The following is a 12132-nucleotide window of genomic DNA, read 5'->3' as shown; positions in this document are numbered from 1 at the left end:
CTGAACATAGTGAGACTAGTGGATCAGCTCCTGGCAGCTAGAGGATTTCCAACACCTTCCCAACTCCTCCCTCCCACCTGGAGACTAGCATTTTTCTCCTCAGACTCCTACATACTTTCCTCCTTTGACCTCCCTGGAGGTATTGTAGCCTTCAACACTGATGCCAACCCCCATTCCAGCATCTTCGGTTTCATTGGTAGACATTACTGTGGCTCTGGAGTCTACCCTTTGGCCATTAACTCACCCTGAGGTGGGCCATCTTTGAGCTCGAGACTGGTCTGTCGGCACCATGATCCCTAGTACGGCGCTTGTTTTTTCCATGGCAACATCTACTACAGTTCCGGTTGCTTTGACTGAACCGGGTCATCTCGTGGCTTCTTCCCTGGAAGTGGGTTTCTCTGACTAGGGTGTGACCCTTGTCCCGAAGTTGTCTTTCTTGGTTCCGGGCTCCCATCCCTCTTCGGGCTGACCTGCTTTCCAAGTGGTGGAGAGGGCACTTGCCTCTGCAGGCTCATAGCTGGTCCCTTCGGCGCCGGACACTCCTATATACCTTTCCTCTGAGCCACAGTTGACACAGTCCACTACTGAAGGACACAGAGCACGGGAACCTCAAGACATCCTTCCACAAGGTACCCACTCTGCAGAGTCCTTCTCAGATGTCCTTGCCAAGGAGGTACCTCGCAAGAGATCGTGCAAGAGGAAGCACTTGGATTCCCCTGAAGAATCCCTCACTGTCACCCCCTGAGGATGTCTCCTTTGGAGACGTATTGGAAATTCTGATGTAGTGGGGAGACAGTCCACCACCCTTTCCTTGGAGGAGTCTGTATTCTTGCAGGCTTTCCGTGCCCGGCCCTCTACTTCCTAGGTGACCCCGCCTGCTGATGACCTGGTTCAGCTCACCGTGCAGCTCGCCTGGAAGAGTCCTGATACCGTTGAACCTATCCGGAGACCAGACAAACCTCTTTCACCTGCAGCGGACTGCCCACAGTGGTCTAAGGGCCTACCAGTAGATGCTATGGTTGTGGCGGCGGCCACTAAGAGTGAGCTCGCCGAGTAGCGCTCTAGTGTCCATCCCCCTAACAAGAGTCTTGGGCAATGGACTGACTGGGGAAGCAGGTGTATTCTTCAGAGACTTTTGCCATTCATTCCTTGTACTATCTGGCACACTTTACCTGGCTTCAGAGAGACCTAATTTCAGAACTCTCAGAAACCCTGGCAGGAGCAGTTTCTGATGAGATTTGTGACAAAGTTGCCTCACAGCTTGCCACCCTGGAATCCATCTCTAACTTGTCCATGTGGTTGATTTCTCACTCTATTGAAGAGCGGCTAGAGCAGCGGGTGCAGGTGTTGGCACAAGACATCACACCTGGATGCGCATATGTGATTTTGTGGATCCCTTTAAGTCTTCCTTCCTGAATACCCCCATAGAAGCCTCTTCTCTTTTTGGCCCTAAGGTAAAGGACACTTTAATCAGGTGTGAAAAGGACTGTAAGACCTTGTCTGCTGTAGGCGTATATTTTTCCACCCCCACCCCCAACTCTACTCTAGGAATCGGAGGAGTGGAAAGATGTGGTACAAGAAATCCCAGGGTCCTTTCCACAACGCACGTGAGCTTTCCCCTTGAGGCAGAGGGGGAAACTCAACTGGCAGATGCCCCTTCAGAGGCAGTGGGGGTCTGCGTAATCAGGGATTCAGAGATTCTTTCTCTGGACTGCCCTGTCAGCGCTCCTGAAGAGTGGCCCAATTGCTTACCTCTGGAAGCAGTCAGGGACGATTTTCTCTGCACTACCTTGCCTGGCAAAACAATAACCACAGATTTTTGGGTGCATATGATAATTGCCAGAGGTTATCACATCCCTTTTAGTCCTTACTCAAGGCCGCTAAAGCATATTCCCAATGTTCCACCCAGTCAAAGGGAAGCAGCAGCTCAAGAAATCCAAGTGCTGCTTATAAAAAGAGCCATGCACACAGTCCTACCAGACCACATAGGATCCGGATTCTACTTGAGGTTCTTTTTAGTTTCCATAAAAGACAGGGGACTGGAGGCCAGTTCTGGACCTCAGCATCCTGAACAGGTTTGTCAAACAAAATTCGGATTGTCAAGGTTCAGTCTATAGTACCCTTTTTGGAGAAAGATGATTGAATGTGCTCGATCGATCTTTTTCAGGGTGCGCATTTCCACATAAAAATGGACAAACACTCCAGAAGATTCCTCCTCTTCTGGCTGGGAGCCAGTCACTGCCAATTCTGAGCACTGCCCTTTGGTCTCTCTACGGCCTCCAGAGCATTCACCAAATACATGGCAGTGGTAACAGCTCACTTGAGACTGCAAGGATTCCGGGTGTTTCCATCTTTAGACGATTGATTCCTTACCGCCCCAACCAAGCATCTACTGGTTTCAGCCATTCATTATACTCTACAATTAGTGGAACACTTAGGGATAACAGTAAACAAAGACAAATGCAAGTTGACTCAAAGACTGGAGTTCATAGGGCCAACTTTTGATGCTCAATCTTGCCTAGTCTCCCTCCCACTCCACAGGCTGGAAAGACTCTGATCTCAACTCTGGGTGATGCTCTGTCAGGACAAAGCTCCAGTTAGGCAATCCTCCAACTACTAGGGTCAGTGGCAGCATCAATAACAGTAGTTCCACTGGCAAGACTACACATGAGACTCTTACAGTGGCTTTTGCTAACGCAGTGGTCCCCTTTGATTCATCCTATGTCTTTTCAAATCAGGATAACAAATCGGTGGAAACAATATTTAATTTGGTGGATGAGCCAGAAGAACCCCTATGTTGTCGCCCTTTCTCCCCCTCTCAGCCCAGAGCTGTGTAAGACAGTGAGGAAGGATGTTTTTTATATCTGAAACTGTCGTTTTTTTAATAAATTTTATTTGGCATGATGGTGTGGAGAGAGTATTTTCTTTTTTGCAATGGGCAATAGCCTCCAACTGCTTTCTGATAGCAATACACATTCCTGGGGATTCCAACATAATTGCAGACAAATTGAGCAGATGTATTCTCCTGCCTCACGAGTGTAGTCCTGTTCTAGCGGCGAAGATCTTCAGTCGCTGGGCCAAACTTGTTGCGATCTGTTCACGTCCCCTGCAAATCACAAATGCAGCAGCTCTACTTTGCCCTAATCCCCCCACAGGGGGAGTCCCCGAGGGACAGTCTTGTGCACGATTGGCCCACAGGACTTCTTTAGTCTTACCCTCCCCTTTCTCTGATACCGCAGTTATTAAAGAAGGCTCTTCAGTTGAAAAGCAGAGTAATCCTCATTGCACCCTACTGGTCCCGACAAATTTAGTTTCCCTTTCTTTGGCCTCACCTAGTGTCACCCGTGGTTTGTGGATCCAACTCCAGAATTGCTGTCACACCCACAGGGATTGATGCATCCAAATATATTGAGCCTCAGGCTGTGACAGCTTGGTTCCTCCATTTCCAGTAATTGCCAGGTAAAGCAATCTATCCTCCCCTGTCCACCACATTCTTCTGGCTTCCCATAAACCATCCACTAGGAAACTTTATCCAAGCAAGTGGAAAAGATTCATAATTTGGCCTTGTAAAAAGGGAGTAAACTATTTTTCATCTCCACTTTCTATGGTGCTAGATTACTTATCTAATCTCCTTCATTCAGGATCGGCAGCTTCAACTATTTGATTACACTTGACAATCTCCAATTTCCATAATGATTTTAAGGACTGTTCCTTGATTTCACACTGCCTCTGTATAACCTTTTTGAAAGGTGTTACATTAGGCCCCCCCTTCAAACAGCCGATCGAGCCCTGGAGTTTGACATTAGTTCTACAATCCTTGACTCGTCCCCCCTTTGAATCTGCTGCCAATTGTGATCTGAAATTCGTATCCTGGAAAAACTTTGTTTTTGATGGCCATTACCTCACAAGACAAATTTTGAGTTGCAAGTTTTGTGCATAAAGCTTCCTTGTGTAGTGTTCCATAAGGACAGAGCATCACTCCAGACTAGTCCCTCCTTCCAAATTTTTCTAACAAAAAATAATATTCACTACATTTGCTTGACGTGTACAGACAATCGAGTTTTTATCTTGACAGAACTAAGTATTTATGAATATCTGACTAGTTATTTGCATCATTCTCAGGACCAAGACTGGGGAGACCTGTTTCCAAAGTTACTTTGTTGAAATGGTTGCGAGATTGCATTTGCTTCATTTATCAACACAACAAAGCTTCCCTACAATCTAAAGTCAAAGTGCATTCATCCAGATCAGTCGCAACATCTATTGCTTTCCATGCAAAAGCTTCTATGGATGACATTTGTGCGGCAGCCGCATAGTCTACCCCTCATACCTGTATCACTCATCGCAAATTGGATATGGTCTCCAGGGGGAGAGCTTCCTTTGGTTTAGTGGTACTCAGGAATATTCTTCCATAGGGCCTCCCAGGAAAAAAAGAAGCTAGGGACTCTGTAAGGAATGAATGAAGATTAACACCATCAGATAAAGAAGTTATGTTCTTACCATAACATTCCATCTGAGTTGTTGATCTTCATTCATTCATTACAACCCACCCGCCATCCCCCTCCGAAAGACTCCTGGAGGTTCGGCTATGGTCCTAGCCTATGATAGGAAAGTTGTTCAGATAAAGCCTCTGCTTTCTTTCTTTCTTCCTTATGGGCAAACTCGATCTGAGGTAATGTAGAGAGGGGCACTATGGGTAAAAGCTTAGCTCAAGAGTTATTTTGGCTGGCGTGAGCTTGTTATAACGGCCGATTCGATTCCAAGGACGGAACCGACACCCATCAGTAATGAATGAATGATCAACAACACAGGTGGGACGTTATAATAAGAACATAACTTCTTTATTTGCAGATTGGAGTGACACTTCTGAGAAACAATAGGGGCTGATAAAGCATGAACTACTGTACTGCCAAGGTCCATTGAAGGATTCACATAAAGAATCATGCTAGAGGGACTAGAAGTACAGCATTTGACATTGACTCCAGAGCTTGTAGTATAATCTTGCTGGAGGAGACAGGTGAGAGAGTATAGACCATACCTGATGTTTCAAAGATGTGATGCGATGGAGAGGTAAGGACGCCACCCGAGTTGTAGTACCTAAGAAAGTCCATATGAATTCCAGGGTCTCTACCAGGACTAGGTTTAACTTAGCATCGTTAATTGAGATGCCTTAAGTGTTGGAAACCTAGCGCAAGTCGTTCTGGTCTTGTAAAAGTTGATGCTTGGATGAGGTGGTGAGGATCCAGTTGTCAAGATATGTAATGCCCCTGGAATTTGAGTCTCAAGTGACCTGCCATGACTGCTATGCATTTGTTGAATGCCCGTGGAGCTGTGGTGAGTCCAAAGGCAGTGCTCTGAATTGGTAATGATTGGCTTCCAGCCGAAAGTGTAGATGTCTCCTGGATCACCTGTCTATTTTTATGTGGTAGTAAGCATCCTGGAAATCTATACAGCACATCCAATTGTCCTTGCACAGAAGAGGCAGGATGGACTGAACGGTAACCATGCGGACCTTCGTCTTTTACATACTTGTTCAACTTAGATCCGAAATGGGTCTTGGGTCCCCTGTTTTCTTTGACACTAAAAAGAAGCATGCATAAGCTCCAAATCCTATCTGGTCGGGTGGGACCTTCTGAATGACTCTCTTCTGTACCGGCTTTGGTATTTCTTGTGCTGCATCTCTCCTCTGAACATGTGGACATTTCCTCATTTGGATAGGAGGAGGAAGGGAGAATGGTACACAGTAAACTCTGGATATGATTCTTGGCACCCATGAATTTTTTGTGATCTCTGACCAGGCGTCTAGGTGCATAGAGAAATGACCCATGACTACCTCCACAGTTGGGCAGTGCTTCAGGAGCTTTGATAGGGCTTATTGGAAAAAGAATCTCTGAAGCCCTGGATGTTATGTGATCCTTTCTCGCCTACATTCTGTACTGATGGGTTCGGAGCCGATCCTCGGCTCCGACTCGGCACGCTATGCAATAGAGCGAAGTCTCTAATTGGCTGAGCTATTCTATATCCCAGGATGCACCACCACCAATTCCCCAGATCTCGTTTGCTGCTTACAAGCTGGGACGTGGTCTCGAACTTGGCTGAGCTAAGTGCTTTTTCTGAGAGTTTTTTTTCTGTCAGAAATTTCATTAATCTTAACCCAAAAGCTGTTTTAACAGCTATTGTTGTGTATAATTGTGTTTTTGTGGATATTTTGTGGTAAAATTTTGTGACTGGACAGGGAAAGGTTTCCGTTTAAGTTAGAGGGGCCTTCCCCTCGTTCTTTAGTGAGTCTTCTTGTTGTTTCGGAGAGGTCAAGTACCTGTTTTAGTTAGAGGGTTCTTGGCCCTCCTGTTGGTGTGTTTGTCATTCGTGTAAGTTTTCTTGGGCTTTCGCCTCTCTTGTTTAAAAAAAAAAAAAAAAAAAAAAAATTGTTTTATTGTGCAAACCATTTGTACTGAGTTCCATACATAGTGTTTTTCTCTGACAAAGTGAATAGTGTCTACAAGCATTATGTCTAAGGAGCATAGACCCTCAGGATTTAAAAAATGTACAAGATGCAACTACAAAATGTCCATCACGGACGAATACTCCTTATGCGTGTACTGTTTAGGCGCCAAACACCTTCAGGAGTCTTGCACCGTGTGTCACGCTTTTTCCTCTCGGGTCCTCCAAGAGAGGAAGAATAAATTGGTCTTAAAAGGGCTTATCAAACCCTCCTTCAAAGAGGCCTTATCTTCCTCTTCCTCTCCAGCTAAGAAAAAGAAATCGTCGGCTCCGACCAGCCCGTCGGAACCGACCACTAAGAAATCTAGGCAGGCTTCTCCATCAGCTCCACGGACTTCGGAGCCGAGGGCGGAACGGTCTGCCTCGATGCCTCCAGCCTCGACTCCTCTGGTTTCGGAGCCGATGGCTGGGGCTTCGAGAGGTGGGTCACCTTCATCGGCTCCACTGATTTTGGAGCCGATGAGGGTTGCCAGCTCAGACTCTTCCCCTTCGGCGCCGAAGCCCTCCTTGGCACAGAGGGAAATTGCTATGGAATCTCCCTCGGCACCGATATTGATCGAGTCTATCCGGAGCCGGTCCCCCAGTCCTTCTGAGCCGATGGAGAAATCTGCTCTGACCCGGTCGGTCTCCTCCCGATCTTCCAAGATGTCGGATTCGGACATCGACAGGGTGCTCCAAAGGCTATTTCAGTCTCCTGTATTCCAGAAATTAGTTTCAGCTCCAGCCCAATCGGCTTCGGAGCCGATGGCCCACCCTGTAGTTCTGGTTCCTCCTCCAACAGCCTCGGCACCGTTGGAGCCGGTGCTGGTGGAGCCGATGGAGGTTTTCGGGTCGGCTCCGACCCTTACTCCAACCCGGCTTTGGTCGGAGTTCGTACGGACCTCCTCGGTCGGCCCCGGGGGTGACGCTTCGGGACCGATGTTTTTGGTTCTGAGCCTTCCTCTCGGTGCGTCGGCTGCGGGGGTGCCGTCTACTGATGTGGCCCCGGGGGTTGGACCTTCCCAGGACTCTGGCGGTACGGCCTTCAGGGCCATGAGGAGTGCTTTGGCCAAATCTTCTTTGGCTACCTCCATGGTCTCACCGGCACCTTCCCCAGACACGGAGACTGGGTCTTTTGTAGTCCCCCTGTCGCTAGACAGCGGAGCCCCGGGGCCTGAGGTCACCCCCAGTGGGGTTTCCCCCCCTCCTGGGGGTCCCTCTGAAGCTTCTTCGGAGGAACCCCCAAGGAAAAGACTGTGCAAGAGGAAGCACGTCGACTCCCCCGATGAGTCTCTCACGTCGGACACCGATCTTGATGATGCGGAGGGGTCCCCTAAGTTGTCCTCGGATGATGTCTCCTTTGCAGACATCTTGGAAGTCCTCAAACACCAAGGCGGCTGGCATTCCAAACCCCCTTCCGCTGACAAGTCGGTGTTCCTCAAGGCCTTCGGGGCTCAGCCCTCCGCCTCCTGGGTGTCTCCGCCCTTCGACGAGCTCCTAGATTTGATCTGTCGAAGGGCGTGGGAGCATCCAGACTCTGTGGAACCGGTGCCGGCTCGCCCAAATAAATTCTTATCAGCACCCCCAGAGAAGGAGTTTCTGACCAAAGGTGTGGCTGTAGATGCCCTGGTGGTGGCATCTGCTACCCAACAAGATGTAGCAGAGGCTTCGACGTCCGTCCATCCTCCTAATAAGGAGTCTAGGAGCATGGACGATGCAGGAAGCGCACCCTCAGTTCAGCGGCCGTTACCTTAAGGTCCCTGAACTATTTGACGCACTTCACTAGACTTCAGAGGGATCTGGTCAAGGAGCTTTCAGATACCCTCTTGGGTAACCTAACTGAGCAGCTGGCCCAGACAGTTGGCTCTCAGTTGGCTACTCTGTCATCGATATCAACCTCGTCCATGAGGCTCATTTCGTATGCAGCCGAGGCGGTAGAGCGGCGAATGCAGGCGTTGCTCTACAGAGGCAAGCCTGGCTCCGCCTGTGTCATTTTGCGGAAGCCTTTAAGTCTTCCTTTGCCGACGCTCCCTTTGATGGGTTCTCTTTGTTTGGACCCAAGGTAAAGGACACATTGACCCGCTGTGAACAAGAAGGTAAAACTTTGACTGCCGTAGGAGCACAGTTTTCCTCTCCCTTTCGGCCTTATCCCAAGGCTAAAAGAGGAGGGAAAATGTGGTTCCGTAAATCTCAGAAGAATTACCCCTCACAGCAGGACGATCCCCCCTCTAGAGGCAGAGGAGGGGGAAATTTTTCCGGAAGACGCCGTCCCAGAGGTGGCAGAGGACCCCGCAACACTGGAGACCGCGAGTCCTTTCGTGGCTCTTCAACCTCTCAGCATCCCTGAAGGATTGCCCAACTGTGCAGCTCCGGAGCCAGTCGGGGGTCGTTTTTCGAGGCACCTAAAGGCCTGGGAGAGTATCACTCAGGACCAATGGGTGCTCCGAATCATCGCCGGAGGTTACGCCATCCCCTTTTCACACCCCTCCCCCCTCCATCCAGAAAAATCCCGGACCCCCCACCCAGTCAACGGGATATTGCAGCCATCGAAATTTCAAAGCTGCTTCAAAAAGGAGTCATCCAACCGGTCCCCGTAGACCAGACCGGATTAGGGACTTACTCAAAATTCTTTTTAGTGACAAAAAAGACCGGGGACTTGAGGCCCATTTTGGATCTCCGCAACCTGAATCGATCAGTCAAGAAGTCCAAGTTCCGGATGGTCACTTTACAATCCATTCTCCCGCTTCTGGAGAAAGGTGTTTGGATGTGCTCCATAGATCTCAAGGACGCCTATTATCACGTTCTGGTAAATCAGGCGTCCAGGAGACATCTGCACTTCAGCCTGGGAGACAGTCATTTCCAGTTCTGCGCACTGCCCTTTGGTCTCACCACAGCCCCCAGGGTGTTCACCAAATGTTTGGCGGTGGTGACTGCTCACCAGAGGAGTCTAGGATTCCAGGTGTTTCCGTATCTAGACGACTGGCTCCTAACTGCCACCTCCAGGCATCTACTATTACAGAACCTAGCAGCCACTATATCTCTAGGAACCTCCCTAGGAATCACCTTCAGTTGGGCAAAGTCTGTTGCTGCCATCTCAGCTTATACGGTTTATCGGGGTAGACATAGACTCAAGGCAAATGCGAGTCTATCTTCCTACAGAGAGAATAGAAACATTACAATCTCAAGTCCGAGCATTGCTCCTCAAACGCCGAGCCCCAGCAAGGATGGTCCTACAACTGTTGGGTTCCATGTCGGCTACCGTTCTCCTGGTGCCCTTAGCAAGATTGCACATGAGGATTCTCCAGCGGCTCGTATCGGTCCAGTGGTCGTATCAGGAACTTCCTCTGTCACCAAATCATAATCACGGAAACATGCAAACAGGACCTCCATTGGTGGCTTATCTCGTCCAACCTGGATCAGGGGCGACCTTTCGTTCCTCCTCCTCCAGTGGCCACTTTGACTACGGAAGCCTCCCAGACGGGGTGGGGGGGGTCATTACCTGGGCAGGTCAGTTCAAGGCAAGTGGCATCCCGGCGAGACTTCCCTACACATCAATATACTGGAAATGAGAGCAGTGCTTCTGTCGCTCCAAGCACTACACTACTACCTCCCCCAAGGTATGATTGCCGTTCAGTGCGACAACATGTCAGTAGTCTGGTACCTGAACAAGCAGGGAGGGACCAGGTCCTACCCTCTTTGCAGAGAGGCCATGAGAGTATGGAATTGGGCTGTTGCAACCAGTCGTTTCTTGGTAGCAACACATATTCCAGGGAGATCCAATGTAATAGCTGACAGACTGAGCAGAACCATTCTCTCCCCGCACAAGTGGTCTCTGAACGACAGAGTAGCATCTCAGATCTTCAGAAGATGGGGAACTCCTTGTTGCGACCTCTTTGCAACCCCTCTCAACACTAAATGTCTTTGGTTCTTTTCTCTTACCCCGAGTCAGGGGAGGTTTCCCAAGGACGCCCTAGTCCAAGCTTGGCCCAACGGCTTACTGTACACCTTTCCTCCGGTTCCCCTTCTCCCCAGGGTGATCCAGAAGGCGATTCACTTGCAGTGCAAGATGATTTTAGTTGCCCCATACTGGCCTAGTCAAGTCTGGCTGCCATTTCTTCGGAAATATGCACTGGACAGCCCATGGTTCCTGGACCAGGTTCCAGATCTCTTGATCCACCAGTCGGGACAGCTTCACCAGTCCCTTCACTCTCTGAAATTAACAGCTTGGCTCCTCCACTTCCGACTATAGTCAGGAACCAGGTTTTAGACTCAGAAGTTATACATATCTTGTCCTCAGCCCACAAGAATTCGACTAAGAAAATGTATAATAGTAAATGGAAGAGATTTGCCATTTGGGCCCAACTCCGGGGTTTAGATCCCATTACTGCCCCGGTTGCGGATGTTTTGAAATTCCTGGCTTCCCTATTCAATCAAGGGTCTTCAGTCTCTACCATTAAGGTTCAATTAGCAGCTATTTCTAATTTTCATGCAAGTACAGACCCACCTTTGATGAGCAATAAGTTGTGTAAAGCCTTCATGAAAGGTGCTGGGCTGCTACGTTCTCCAGTTTCTCATCCTGCTCCACCATGGGATCTCAATTTCGTATTAGGTGCCTTGACCTCTTCCCCCTTCGAACCGGCAGCAACTTCTGACTTGAAATTTCTTACCTGGAAGACCGCTTTTTTGGTGGCAATTACATCAGCCAGAAGAGTTTCGGAACTTCAGGCCCTATGTGTCAACCCGCCGTACTTGGTTTTTCACAAGGACAGAGTATCCCTTAGGCCCAATCCATCTTTTGTTCCCAAAGTTTGTTCCAGTTTCTGTCTTCAACAGTCTTTGGAACTTCCAGTTTTCTTCCCCAGTTACTCAGACAGAGCAAAATAATATCTTCCATTCATTGGATGTCCACAGACAATTGCATTTCTATTTAGATAGGACGCATCAAACACGAAAAACAGATCAGTTGTTTGTGTCCTTTTCAGATAATAAATTGGGCAAAGCCGTCACGAAGGTCACTATTGCCAAGTGGATCAGAGACTGTATTAGTCATATTTATTTTCTTTCTAATAGAGAGCTTACAACCACTGTGAAAGCTCATTCTACAAGGGCTATGGCTACTTCAACAGCATTTCATGCTAAGCTTGCCATTAGTGACATTTGTGCTGCGGCTACCTGGTCCTCTCCTCACAACTTTATTTCTCATTACAAATTGGATGTGGCATCTCGGGGGCGAGCTTCCTTCGGTTCCACAGTTCTCAGGAGTGTTTTCCAGTGAGCCACCCAGGAATCAGGTGCTAGGGACGCTGTCCCATCAGTACAGAATGTAGGCGAGATAGGATCACATAACATCTTTTAGTTATGTACTTACCATAACTTCAGATGTTTGGGATCCATCTCGCCTACATTCCTAATACCCACCCTCTTTCCCCCTGCCTTGGAGATCAGAAGAGACCGGACGGTTCGAGTTCGACCGTTTCATCTTGAAACATCTGGCAATGTTATATCAGCAGTGCATGTGTGGGTGCATGTGTGCGGACAAACAAGATCTGGGGAATTGGTGGTGGTGCATCCTGGGATATAGAATAGCTCAGCCAATTAGAGACTTCGCTCTATTGCATAGCGTGCCGAGTCGGAGCCGAGGATCGGCTCCGA

The 12132-nt window shown here is 48.7% G+C and overlaps 1 protein-coding gene across 2 annotated transcripts in view; it reads left to right on the top strand.

Annotated features, from left to right (window-relative positions):
* LOC122809337 overlaps nt 1-12132 on the top strand; it is a 2116265-nt gene that overhangs the window by 1389803 nt on the left and 714330 nt on the right. The window lies entirely within an intron of this gene.

Source organism: Protopterus annectens, chromosome 8.part0 (assembly GCF_019279795.1).
Source record: "Protopterus annectens isolate FY-2018-M chromosome 8.part0, PAN1.0, whole genome shotgun sequence".
In the NCBI taxonomy this organism is placed as follows: Eukaryota; Metazoa; Chordata; order Ceratodontiformes; family Protopteridae; genus Protopterus; species Protopterus annectens.
Note: the sequence above shows the minus strand (reverse complement) of the source record. Positions and strands in the feature narration are given on the sequence as shown.